Source organism: Bubalus bubalis, chromosome 2 (assembly GCF_019923935.1).
Source record: "Bubalus bubalis isolate 160015118507 breed Murrah chromosome 2, NDDB_SH_1, whole genome shotgun sequence".
NCBI lineage: Eukaryota > Metazoa > Chordata > Mammalia > Artiodactyla > Bovidae > Bubalus > Bubalus bubalis.
In genome coordinates this window covers 66963344-66975625 of record NC_059158.1, presented here as the reverse complement: position 1 = coordinate 66975625, position 12282 = coordinate 66963344, and the positions used below count along the sequence as shown (strand labels likewise).

General features: G+C 39.5%; 1 long non-coding RNA gene and 1 other non-coding gene across 3 annotated transcripts in view; both read right to left on the bottom strand.

The window, feature by feature from the left end:
• The window catches only part of LOC102404904, a 96408-nt gene that overhangs the window by 47408 nt on the left and 36718 nt on the right, over positions 1-12282 (bottom strand). The window lies entirely within an intron of this gene.
• On the bottom strand, positions 6525-6596 carry TRNAC-GCA. The gene has a single exon. It is a non-coding gene; the product is annotated as a tRNA-Cys (tRNA).

Below are 12282 nucleotides of genomic sequence, written 5' to 3'. Positions count from 1 at the left end.
TCTTGCAGGTGGAAGGAACATCAAGAACATTAGTGGTACACTGGGGTGATTAACTGGGCTTCCCTGGTGGCTCAGATGGTAAAGCGTCTGCCTGCAATGCAGGAGACCTGGGTGGGAGTCCTTGGAATGTGAAACTTTTGGTGCTGAGACTCCAAAATCTCAGGCCAACCAAGATAAAATAAATCGGTCACCCTATTGCACAAAAAACTGTATAGGAAATCACCTCATTTTCCCTTATATGACATAAAACTTTAATTTGGGTTCTGCTAATTTGGAACTTGTCCCCAAAAAGGCTTGAAAAATGCATGCTTGACGAATCATTATAATAGGCACATATGTAGAACACAATCAATTTTAATTTTTTTTAAAAAGCCTTCAGCAAGCACTTACATATTGATACAAATCTGTCAAGTTAACATTGTCCTTAAGTCGTACTTTAAAGTGAGATTCAAGGTCTTCAACTGGATAGTGCTATTAGCAAAATGGTACTAATTATAACTAGGATTTATATAGTACTATGTAACTTGGAAAAATTTAATTCATTTTCATATTTGAACCCTACACCAACTTTGAGAATGTTACTTTCATTCACATTTTTTTTTTAAAATGCAGAAAGTGAGGCTTACAGAATTTCAAAGATTGACAAAAGGTCATAGAGCTCATAAATAGAATAGGATCTCTAATGCAGTACAAAGCCCATGCTTTTAAATTCTTAAGAAATATACCAGGCAAAGGGAATAGCATGTGTGAAGGCCCTGAGGTGTGTTAGAGAGAGACTGACTCCATCAAGGAACATGGTTCTGTAGAACATGTGAACTAAGAGATGAAGCTACAGAGTTGTAGGGTCCAGAAGCAGTGTGCCATGAGGGTTTTGGTAAAGAGTTCAGCCTCTAAAATAAAGGAATGGGATGGTACTGAAACATGAGTGGAATGATCAAGCTCGCATTTAGAAAAGTTTCTGCTGTTTCTTTGTGAAAGATGTATCAGGAGTGATCAGTTAGGAAGCTATTGAGGTGGTTCAAGCAGACAAAAACGGTGCCTGGACTCGGGTTGCAGCAGTGAAAGTGGAGAGGAGTGGATGCATTGGAGAGGTATTTAGAAGGCAGAAGCAGTGGACTTGATTGGATGTAGAGAATGAGGGGAAGGCAGTGTCAAAAGGATAACTTCAGAGAGACAAGGTTCCTGGAAGGACCAGCAGGGCAGGTGTCAGAATGCTGGTCTTTCAAAGGCTTTACAACTCCACTGGGTAACTTAGCAAAGTGCAAACACAGCCCACTATTCAGTGCTGAAGTATCCAGTGCCCATGAGTGGAGACGGAAAAACAAAAATCCTGCATTAGCACAGGTTTCTCCTCCTTAGTGACTGAACAACACTCGGAACCTGTTTCAGAGCAGTCAGCTGAAAATTAACCCTTTGATCCAGTTAAAATCTTAAAACCAACTAGGCCTAACACTGTTTAATGGAATACATTGGTTTTTCTGTTTATTATAAGAATTTAAGTATTTTCTCATTTACCAAAATAAAAAATGATTAAGTTTTTGGAGCACGGGAAAACAAAAATGGCTGAGGAGAACGAAAACTGGAGAAAAGTGAAGAGATTTTGTTATTTTCCCCTAAAACATTTTCTTGCTTTGGCCAGTGGAAGTGAATTAATAAGTGAATATGTTCCTATCTACATCTTTAGAGTTATGAAATTTGTTCCTCTCCACTTCTCTGGTAGTAAGTTTAATAGTGTCCCCAGAAATTCATGTCCACTCCAAACTTCAGAATGTGACTTTCTTTGGAAACAGGGTTTTTGCAGATGTAATTAGTTAATGATCTGGAGGTGAATCACCCTGAATTTAGAGTGGGCCCTAAATCCAACGACTGGTGTCCTTATAAGAGACAAAGGGGAGGACCATGTGAAGACAGAAGTAGAACTAGTTACACAGCCACCGGCCAAGGAACGCCTGGGGCCACCAGGAGCTGGAAGAGGCAGAAGAGGCAACTCAATCCCTAACCACCTGAAGCTTTCAAAGGGAGCGTGACCTTGCTGACACCTTGATTTCAGACATCTTACTTCCAGATCTATGAGAATATACATTTCTGTTGTTTTAAGCCACCAAGTTTGTGGTAATTTGTTATGGTGGCCCTAGAAGACTAATACACCCACTAAATAAACCTTGAACAATTGGTTTGCTGTTGTCTGTGTTTTTGTTCAACCTTGTTCCCCGATTTCTGGCACAAGCAACAAGGAGTATGTGATGCACTTTTCAAAAGGAAACACTGGCAGAAAGAAGGGTTGGGTGGAAAAATGAGTTCAGACTTAGACATGTTGAGTTTCAGTTGTCTGTGCCATATCCAAGTAGAGATGGTGAAGTGTCAATTGGATATAAGGTTCCGGATTTCAGAATGTTGGTTTGGGCTGGTATATATGCTGGGAGTTGTCTGTGCACAAGGGGTATGTGACTCATAGAAGAGCTTGAGATTGCCAAGGATGTGGGAGCTATGAAAGACAAAAAATGAATGCTTCATGCAGTTTGCCGAGAAGTTCCCCTGCTTAAACACGAGTAGAAAACAATGAATGCTGGAGAGGGTGTGGAGAAAAGGGAACCCTCTTACACTGTTGGTGGGAATGTAAATTGGTATAGCCACTATGGAGAACAGTATGGAGGTTCCTTAAAAAAACTAATGTAGAGTTACTATAGGATTCTGCAATCCCATTTCTGGGCATACAGCCAGAGAAAACTAAAATTTGAAAAGATACATGCATCCCAGTGTTCATGCATGCATGCATGCCAAGTCGCTTCAGTTGTTTCCGACTCTGTGCGACCCTATGGACAGCAGCCCACCAGGCTCCTCCATCCACAGGATTCTCCGGGCAAGAATACTGGAGTGGGTTGCCATTTCCTTCTCCAAGTGTTCACTGCAGCACTATTCGCAAGAGCCAAGACACAGAAATAACCTAAGTGTCCATCAGCAGAAGAACAGATGAAGGAGATGTGGCATCTATACAAGATGGGATATTACTCAGCCATAAGAAAGAATGAAACGATGCCATTTGCAACAACATGGACCGGATCCCTCATGCTGCAATTAGGAGTTCATTTTGGATGCTACACTAAAAAAAATTTTAAAAAAAATACTCCACATGCTACAACTAAAAAAAAAAAAAGACCCAGTGCACCTAAATTATTAAATAAATAAATATATATATATATATAAGTGATAAACAGCAAAGACCCTGTATAGCACAGAGAGAACTATATTCAGTATTTTGTAAACTATAATGGAAAAGAATCTAAGAAAGAATAGATAAGTATAACTGAGTCACTTTGCTGTACATCTGAAACTACAGTTGATGGTAAATCAACTCTATTTCAATAAAAATTTTAAAAATAATTATACATGTGTAGAGGAGGATAACAGAGGCTAAAGGAGACGGGGAAGGAAAGGTGGAGAAGATGGAAAAGCAACAGGAGAAGAGGGGGACATTCATCTGGGGAGGAGGCTACCAGTCAGTTGTGCTGAATTGCGTGCAGCTTAGTCGCACGGTCCTGTCCAACTCTTTGGGAACAGTGAGATGGCAAATAAGATACAGGTTGAACACAGCCATTGGTATTAGCAACACGAAGGTCATTGGTTGCCCCAGCAAGAGTAATTTAGGCAGAGTGGGATTCAGACTGGAACAGCTTGGGAAACATGGACAGATTTGAAATATTTTAATATATTTCCTAAAAGGAAGCCAGTGAACAGGGAATGAGAAAAACTGAGAAAACAGGGTTCACAAAGTTTGGCTGTGAAAGAGATTAAGACAAGAGAATGCTGTGTGTGTGTGTGACTGTGTGTGTGTGGGGGGGGTGCTGTGTGTGTGTGTGTGCGGCTGTGTGTTTGAAAATAAACATGACTTAGGCACGTTTCAATGTGTCAAAAGGAAAGCTGATGGGAAGAATTGTTTGAAGGGAATGAGTGTGAGAATTTGGAGTGGAGAGAGGAGACGATCACTACTGCCAAGTTTCGCAGGAGGAGACTGGGAACAGGGTTCACTGGGCACATGGGTGAAGCTGGCTGGAGATAGGAAGGGTGGTCTTTCTCCCACTGTGACAGCAGCCAAGTTGAAGGCAGACGGGAGGACCTGTGGGCAGGTATAGATTTTGTGGTGGGAAATTCAGGTTGGGAGTTAACAACCTAATATATGTCTTTTCTCAGCAAGTTAAAAGGCTTCTGGCTTAAGTTTTTTTCTAATTCCAACTGTCCACTACTTTACACAGAGATCCTCTTCAATGCCTACAATTAAGCCAAATAAGTGGTATTTTAGGACTGTGATTTCTCTAAAACTTCAGACCACATATCTCTATACTGTTTCTGACTAAAGTGTCAGGACACTGTATTGTTCTTATACTGTCTTGCAATTATTTTGGGATATTAACATCTCCAGAACATGGCACACATATCCACAGAAATATAGTGTTGTGTTATTTTCCCAGCAGAGACAAATTGCAAACATTTCTAAACAGAAAAATATGGCAACTTCATGAAAAATTGCTTTGGATATTACCCAATTGGTTCAACCAAAATTTTAAAGATGTACGCATAACTGATGTTTTGTCATTATCTTCAAGGTTAAAACTGACTAAATACTTGAATGTCACACATTTGTCATACAAAAGCGTACACAATTACACACAGTATACAGCAAGTGGATAGACAGACATGTAGAGAAGTGGTCTGGTCGATGGGTTGGCAGTGAAACCACTTAATTATTCTACTGCTCCTGCTATCAGGCATATAATAACCTGAATTTAGCAGCTGGCTCTTAATGTTACCTTTGAGTTTTCTGGCTCTTGGCATGAAAGAATTCTGATATCATGCCTGAGCAACATTGACTAATAAACCAGATGCTACTTTGAAAATGTGTGTGGTCCTTCGCATATCCTTTTTTTTTTTTTTTTTTTTTTGATGAACTGTTTTCTTCTGAACTTAACCCTTTTGTCCCTTATTAAATTCCGTATGGCATATTCACCCTTGAGAATGGAAAGAAGTATGGATCATCCCCACTGCTTTCTCTGACACAGCAATTATTGCCTGATAATGGTGTGGTAGAAGTGCAGCATACTTGGAAATCAAGGCTAAACTACTGATGGATATTAATTCACTATTTAATCTAGTGCATTGTTTAGTCACTGTATGTTAGTCTTCCACTCTGTGGTCAATAGGCCATTCTATTCAAGTGTATTACTGTTGGAAGTAGGGAAACTGGCATTCCTTCAATGAGGTTAAGTAAAATTTGCCACACTTTATACCTTGCTTTACAGATTACGTACATGCTTAGTTTCTCAGTCCTGTCTGACTTTTGCAACCCCATGGACTGTAGCCTGCTGGGCTCCTCTGTCCACAGGATTTTTCAGGCAAGAATACTGGAGTGGGTTGCCATTTCCTACTCCAGGGGGTCTTCCTGACCCAGGGATCGAACCCTTGTCTCTTATGTCTCCTGTATTGGCAGGTGGGTTCTTTACCATTAGCACCACCTGGGAAGCACGAATGTATTCATAGCACAATTATATGGCTATAAATATAATAGTAATAAAGATTTTCTTTTAAAGCCTAAAAACTGTTCATTTAAAAATATTCTTGATTTCATCAGTCTTCTGATAATAGCAAAATTACTTCTCATTTACCTATGAAAAGTGGTATTCCATTTGTATATAGAATTTTTCAGTATCTGAATGTTTAGTTGAGAACTTATAATTCAGTGTTTAGTGAATGTTGGGTTTCACTGTTGGAACAGGAAGGTTAAAAATGATAATACAGAGAAAATTACAAATTAAAATTTTCAGAATTGGCAAATTGAATTCATATTATAAACTCCTAAAAATGCTTGTGAAAACAAATGAGCAAACAAAAACCAGAATAAGAATTTGGAAAACAAGTGTTTAGGGTTCTGTCCAACTCACTGCAAGGCATTCAGCAAGTCACTTAATGCCTCTGAACTTCTATTTCCTGACCATAAAAAGAGAGTATCAGACTAGATGTTAATGCCTTTTTCAGCTCTAACAGTCCCAGGACAACCACATGTTACAATAACTATCAATAATGATTTATATCTTCTGTTAGGTGTATACAATTTCTGTCCCTTATTGTGCCCATTTTTGCAAGAAATATTCTGTTGCTGTCTCTGATTTTCTTGACGAGATCTCTAGTCTTTCCTATTCTATTGTTTTTCTCTATTTCTTTGCACTGATCACTTAAGAAGGCTTTCTTATCTCTCCTTGCTATTCTTTGGAACTCTCCATTCAGATGGGTATATCCTTCCTCTTCTTTGCCTTTCACTTCTCTTCTTTTCAGCTATCTGTAAGGCCTCCTCAGACAACAATTTTACATTTATTTTTCTTGGGGATGGCCTCCTGTACGATGTTATATGAAGTCGCTCAGTCATGTCCGACTCTTTGTGACCCCATGGACTGTAGCCTACAATGCTCCTCTGTCCATGGGATTATCCAGGCAAGAGTACTGGAGTGGGTTGCCATTTCCTTCTCTAGAGGATCTTCCCAACCCAGGGATCGAACCTGGGTCTCCTGCATTGCAGGCAGATGCTTTACCATCTGAGCCACCAGGGAAGTCCACAATGTCATGAACCTCCATCAATCGTTGTTCAGGCACTCTGTTGATCAAATCGAATCCTTCGAGTCAATCTATCTCAGCTGATACACTCTTTTATTTCCAAATTATAATTCCACAGTTGAAGCTTCCTGTGGCGGATTTGCTTACAGTGAGCACCTCTCAGTATCACTCCACTCCACCTATTTCTGAGAGTTACTCAGGGGTCTCGTGATCTCTAGCAGGATCCTTTTAGCTTTCTTCTGTTCTGCTCTCCCTCTCCTCTCTCTTGCTCTCTTGCTCTCTGTCCATCCCACTGTTGATTTGCTGCTACTTACACATACAATGTAGCCATTTTGGAAAACTGTCCTTTACTGGCATCCTGCTCTTAGAACTGGGCAGGGTGCCTGTTTTGATCTTCCTCCAGCCACATCCTACCCCGTGTTCTGCCACTGGGCCTACCTGCCCTTTTCTGGACTATGCTCTGGGTCCCAGAGACGCCAGAATATCCTGCCCAGAATAACTTCAGGCTTCCATCCTGGGCCCTTTGTCCTGAAGCATGAACAGAGGATGGCATACCCTACAGGCTCAAGGAACATTTAAGGGTGGCTGTTTGGAGATTGGCTTGGGATATCCACATATGGGTGAGTAAGACCCCACCTCATATGGGACAGAGCCATCATGGGAAGAGAAGGGGATGGGTTGTGGGCAGCAGCCAGAGGAGAGGGAAGAGAAGTCTAAATTTGAACTGGTCTTCCAGGTTGTTATGAAGAGAACGATAGACTTGGCAAGGTAGGATGACAGGTCATATTCTAGACAATTAGGCAGCTTGATTCGCAATGATTAACTATTCAGGTGTGGGTATGCGACTCTCCTTTTTCATCCTGCCAGCTCCTAAGATACTGGGTCTGAGAGAGGTGATCCCACTGATACCTCCTTCTCCTGCTCCAGGGAAGGCTCGGCCCTCACTAATTCTTCTCAGCACAACTGACACCAGTCAGTGACTTTAGGATGGACTCTGAAGACCTGCAGTCTCATCCAGAGTAACCAATAGCTGTGATCAGTGCTGGTTACTTTTAGGACCCACAAACCCAGCTGGACTGCAGAGGCCCTGACCAGCTCCCCCAGCTTCTGGCTTCATGGAGACCAGTTCAACCCTACAACTAAGAATCCTCAAGCACTTCCAAACTCCAGCCTAAGTCCAACTACTGGGAGTCTTCCTTGTTTCTGTTTTAAGTGAAGTCAGACTTGTTTTACTGAAGCCAGGATGATAGTCAGTAATACTAAATGTTTCCTTGAGATTAGACCCCACCTATCCATCCAGCCCCCACTTGTGTGTAATTTGACCACAAAAGCCTAGAAGAGATCATCACAATTTTTCCCTCTATTTCTCAATATCCGGATTTTTCTGTCTTAGCTAGCACATATTCGGGTTACCAACCTATCAGTCCAGGCAGCAGAGCATAAACCCCAGGTCAGTTTCCGGTCACAGCTTAATTCACACTGGGGGAAGAGGGGAGAGGAAGTATGAGACATGTAACTCCCGCTGTCGTAGTCTTGCCTCAGCTCCCAGAATCCTGTGAATAACTAGCTAGACAAAAAAGACACAAACCTTCCAAGAATACGGTATTCTTGATTTTAAGGAGGTCTAAATAAAGACTGGGAGTGTGTGTGTGGGGGAGGGGGTAGAGTTTTGCTAAAAATCCCAATGATAGAATTGGGTTTATAGCATTATGGAATCCCCAAATATAAAATTATAAAATTAAATAGAGCTCAACATATCCATTGGAAATAGCAGCATTTGGGGTAGATTTTTATAGCCCAGAGCTTTCTGAAAATCTATCTGCATCTATATCTGCATCTGCAAGATTTAAAAGGCTCACTGAAGTTAATTCTCCCAGAACAAAGTGCAGTGCAAACTAGTTGATGCCCCTCTTACTTGGCAATTTTCAAAACTATTAGAATCAATTTCTAAACTACTAAACAGATTAGTGTTTGTTCCTAAACTGAATAATAATACCTGTCTTATCTATAGGATGGACTATAGTGAAGACTGCAGAAGTAAAAGGATGGTGAGCTATTTGGTAACACAGTAGCACCTCTAAAACCATGGGGTATGAGTGGCTTGGTGGCATTACCGTTAGCTATTCCACAAGCAATATTTATTGGGGTTCCAAAAGTAGATTGCAAACCATAAAATGATAATACTAAGGTTAGGTAATTCTGTTACATTTCCCTTCAAACCAAGGCTAGCTGTTCTGGTGAACACATTTGGATTTAGGTCAATGTCTTACCGAGTGTCTTCTTAATATAAGCCAGTATGATAGGTGCTGAAACTCAAACCACATTCTCTCGGCTAAAAGCAGTACTTTCAACTGCTCAGCTGTGTTTATATCCACCCTGGAAAACCTGTAAGAGCTCCCCCAGGGCTGAAGACCAAGGATTTCTTTTGCTTTTCTCCATTTTCCTCCTTAATCATTTTACATGACCATGAGAGAGAATGTTAAGATTTACCTTCATCTAACAAGTGAATCATCATGTTTTGTTTTGTTAGCATGAACACTATGTGTAAGACACGATGATGACGGTGAAGACCAGATTCCAGAATCAGCAGACCTGCTTTTAAACTCTAAATGGTTGAATTATTTAACATGATCAAATCAGACTTTGATCATATGTCAAATTGGATTAAGAACAGTACCTACCTCACAGGAGTGCTGTGAGGATTAAGAAGATAAAGGATATAAAGCATTTAGACTAGTAGACTCAAATGTTAATAATTTAAAAATAATAATTACATTATTTCTGAACTAGGTGCTACAGAGGATACACAGATTATAAATTGAGAGCCCTATTGTCAAGCACAGAATCCTTCCAAAGACAGTAAACTACTACACATCAATAGTGTGGTTTACAGTAAGAGACTGGGCGAAACTATTATCCAGAATCCTGTCTATGCAAAATGCATCTGAGAAATGGGAAGTGAAAAACGAACCAGTTAGATATCATAGCTAAATCAGGTATCAAAGTACATATATACCCTGTACAATAATGAGCACAAAATAAACCATGAGTAGCTGGCAACAGATTACAATTGTAATATTCTGCAGTGGCAATCTTGATTTTTCTCACAGAGCTCTATTAATCTATTATTGACCTTTCATAGAGGGGGTATATATTTTTTTCCATGTTTGTGGGCAGTGGGCAAAGCTATTCCAATTTTATCCTATTCTAGAAGTTACCTTTTAGAAGTTCATTTCTGAGGTCAGCATGCAGTATATAATCAAAGAAATACCCTGATTTCAAAGCCACACAAGCAGAGTAGCCATTCCTGGACAATCGCTAACTCACAACCCACTTCAGTAAGGAAGACTGTGGGAAACCAAACTCTTTCTTGATAAGACAGCTTCTACAGTCTGACACCAATCAGTTATAGACTAACTCAGAAAATGTCCTGGAAAATAGAGGCCCTGAGAGAAGAAAGAAACCTGAGTTAGTACACATAAAGAATTTAGAACAGTCCTGCAAATATGGTAGGTCCTTAAAGAAAGTTATATTATTTTTTCCAGGAAAAGAACAACTTAAACACACAAAAGAGAATCAGTAGAATCTAGATAGTTTTAAAATGTATAAAACAACTTAGAAATTTAGACCCAAAAAGTATATAAGGATGTTATATTTGTTAAAAAAATTAATTCCTTACTAAATAAGGGAACTCATAATCCTATTCAAGACCTTTTGCAGTTGCTCTCGTGTAAGTTAACTCTGTAGTAATCTACATACATAGTTATTTCTTAGTTTTAAATTTGTCATATTCATAAAGTTCCAATCTAAAACTGTTCCAGGTATCATGACATCTGACAGTATCTGGATCTGCTACAACTGTTGGAGTTTTAGGGCCCACCCAGAGTAGGCAGATGAGACAGCATTCCACCTCGTAAAGCCACCTTGAGATGTTTGTTGGGACATGCTTGTGGCATCACTCGTGCATTTCATTTGGGGATAAGACCTCCTAAGCCTTTATGCAAAACCCATGGATGCTTCTTTTTCCTAATTCAATGATAAACATGCATCTAATTTCATAGCTCCACAAGGCCATGAATATAAGTCTGGCCATCCAGAGTGAGGTCAATTTTCTACTGATAAATGACAAATGTGTTAGGGGAAGCAATGAACACCTTCAAGCCCCTGGATTGAGACCTGTGCTTTGAGATCAGTGTAAGAGTGAAAAACAAATACAGTTGCTCATTAGGGAAAGTTTTATTTTTCTGATTTGGAATATATTATTCTTGGAGGAAAAAATGCTGCTTTCCTATTACCTATCACTTGAGTTACTTGAACTTTCAAAAGCTCTCAGATATATCCTCTGCTAGTAAACTGTGCAGACTTTGAGTGCAAGCCTCTGCTGGTACTTCGATCTGATGACTCACAGGCCAATCTGTGTGGCTTAAACACAATGGCAACCCATGCAGGTGGTTGCTGTGTGGCATATACTGTGCCTAATGTGTATATTCTTTCTAATTCATCCCACTTCCTGAAGCAGTTAAGGATGTCTGTGGGTAGAAATATGAATTATACTAGTGCTGCTCTTAACCTGACCCATGGTGAACTTGAATGAGTAAAATACTCCCTGAAGAGAAAATTGCTCCCTATAGAGGTAGGTGTATTTCTTTCTTTCAAGGCAACAGGATACATTCAGCAACAAGGAAGAGAGTTTATCAAATATATCCTGAGTAAGACCTTTTGGAGATTTGTTATATTTCAGGCTTAATATTTTGACTTCTAAAATCTGTCCCTTATAAAGAGAGTAAAAAAGCTAAAAGCTAAAATTAATCAAGAACACAAATTCTGTTCACAAAGTCTTCCCAGTGAAGAAATAAAAAGGGATTTAATTTAGATTTTAGTAAGCAGTCTAGGATGATTTTTACATAAGCTATAAGGCCATAAGCTTGTCCTTAATTTGCCTTGATAAAATTTAATTACTCTCAAACAAAGAGAGTTCTTCCTAATTAGATATGAAAAAATTAAAACACAGCAAATTAACAAAGTAATCTCCAGATAATAAAGGCCAACAAAATTACATGTTGTACTTAAAGGAGTGGCCTGAAAAAGGTACTAACAACTAAACAAAGGAGCTTTAATGTGGCAATATTAGGAGGAAGGCAGCCAAAGAAAAGAATACTGTGTTAATGAGACTCTGCTCAGTGCCTGAGACTTTAGAGGAAAATACAGGACAAAACTAGACTGTTAGCAGAAACCCTTGGTCATCTACAATCACCCCATTATTCACAGGTGAGGATGCAGAGGCCTCACACAGCACAGTGACTTGTCCAAGGACACAGACACGACAATGTGGCTACTGAGGGTGTGTGCTGGTCCTCTCCTTCACTGTTAGGTAATATATGCTATTGGGCTCTTTCTTCTTGCTTGTGGAAAGAGGAAGTTTTTAACTGCACAAACATTGAAGATTATTATATAGGATGCAGATAAAATAACTTACTAAACAAAATAGACCCCTTCTACAAATAATGTCACGATTGGTAATGTATGGGGGATATTCTCTATGTAATTCAACACCAGAAATTTTAGGAAACTTTCTTGGGTGAGAATATCTAATATGTAAATAGAAAAACTATATAATATTTTGATCCAACTTCAACAATAAAATTAAGTATTTAAAAATATGTTGGGGGACCCAAGAAAACA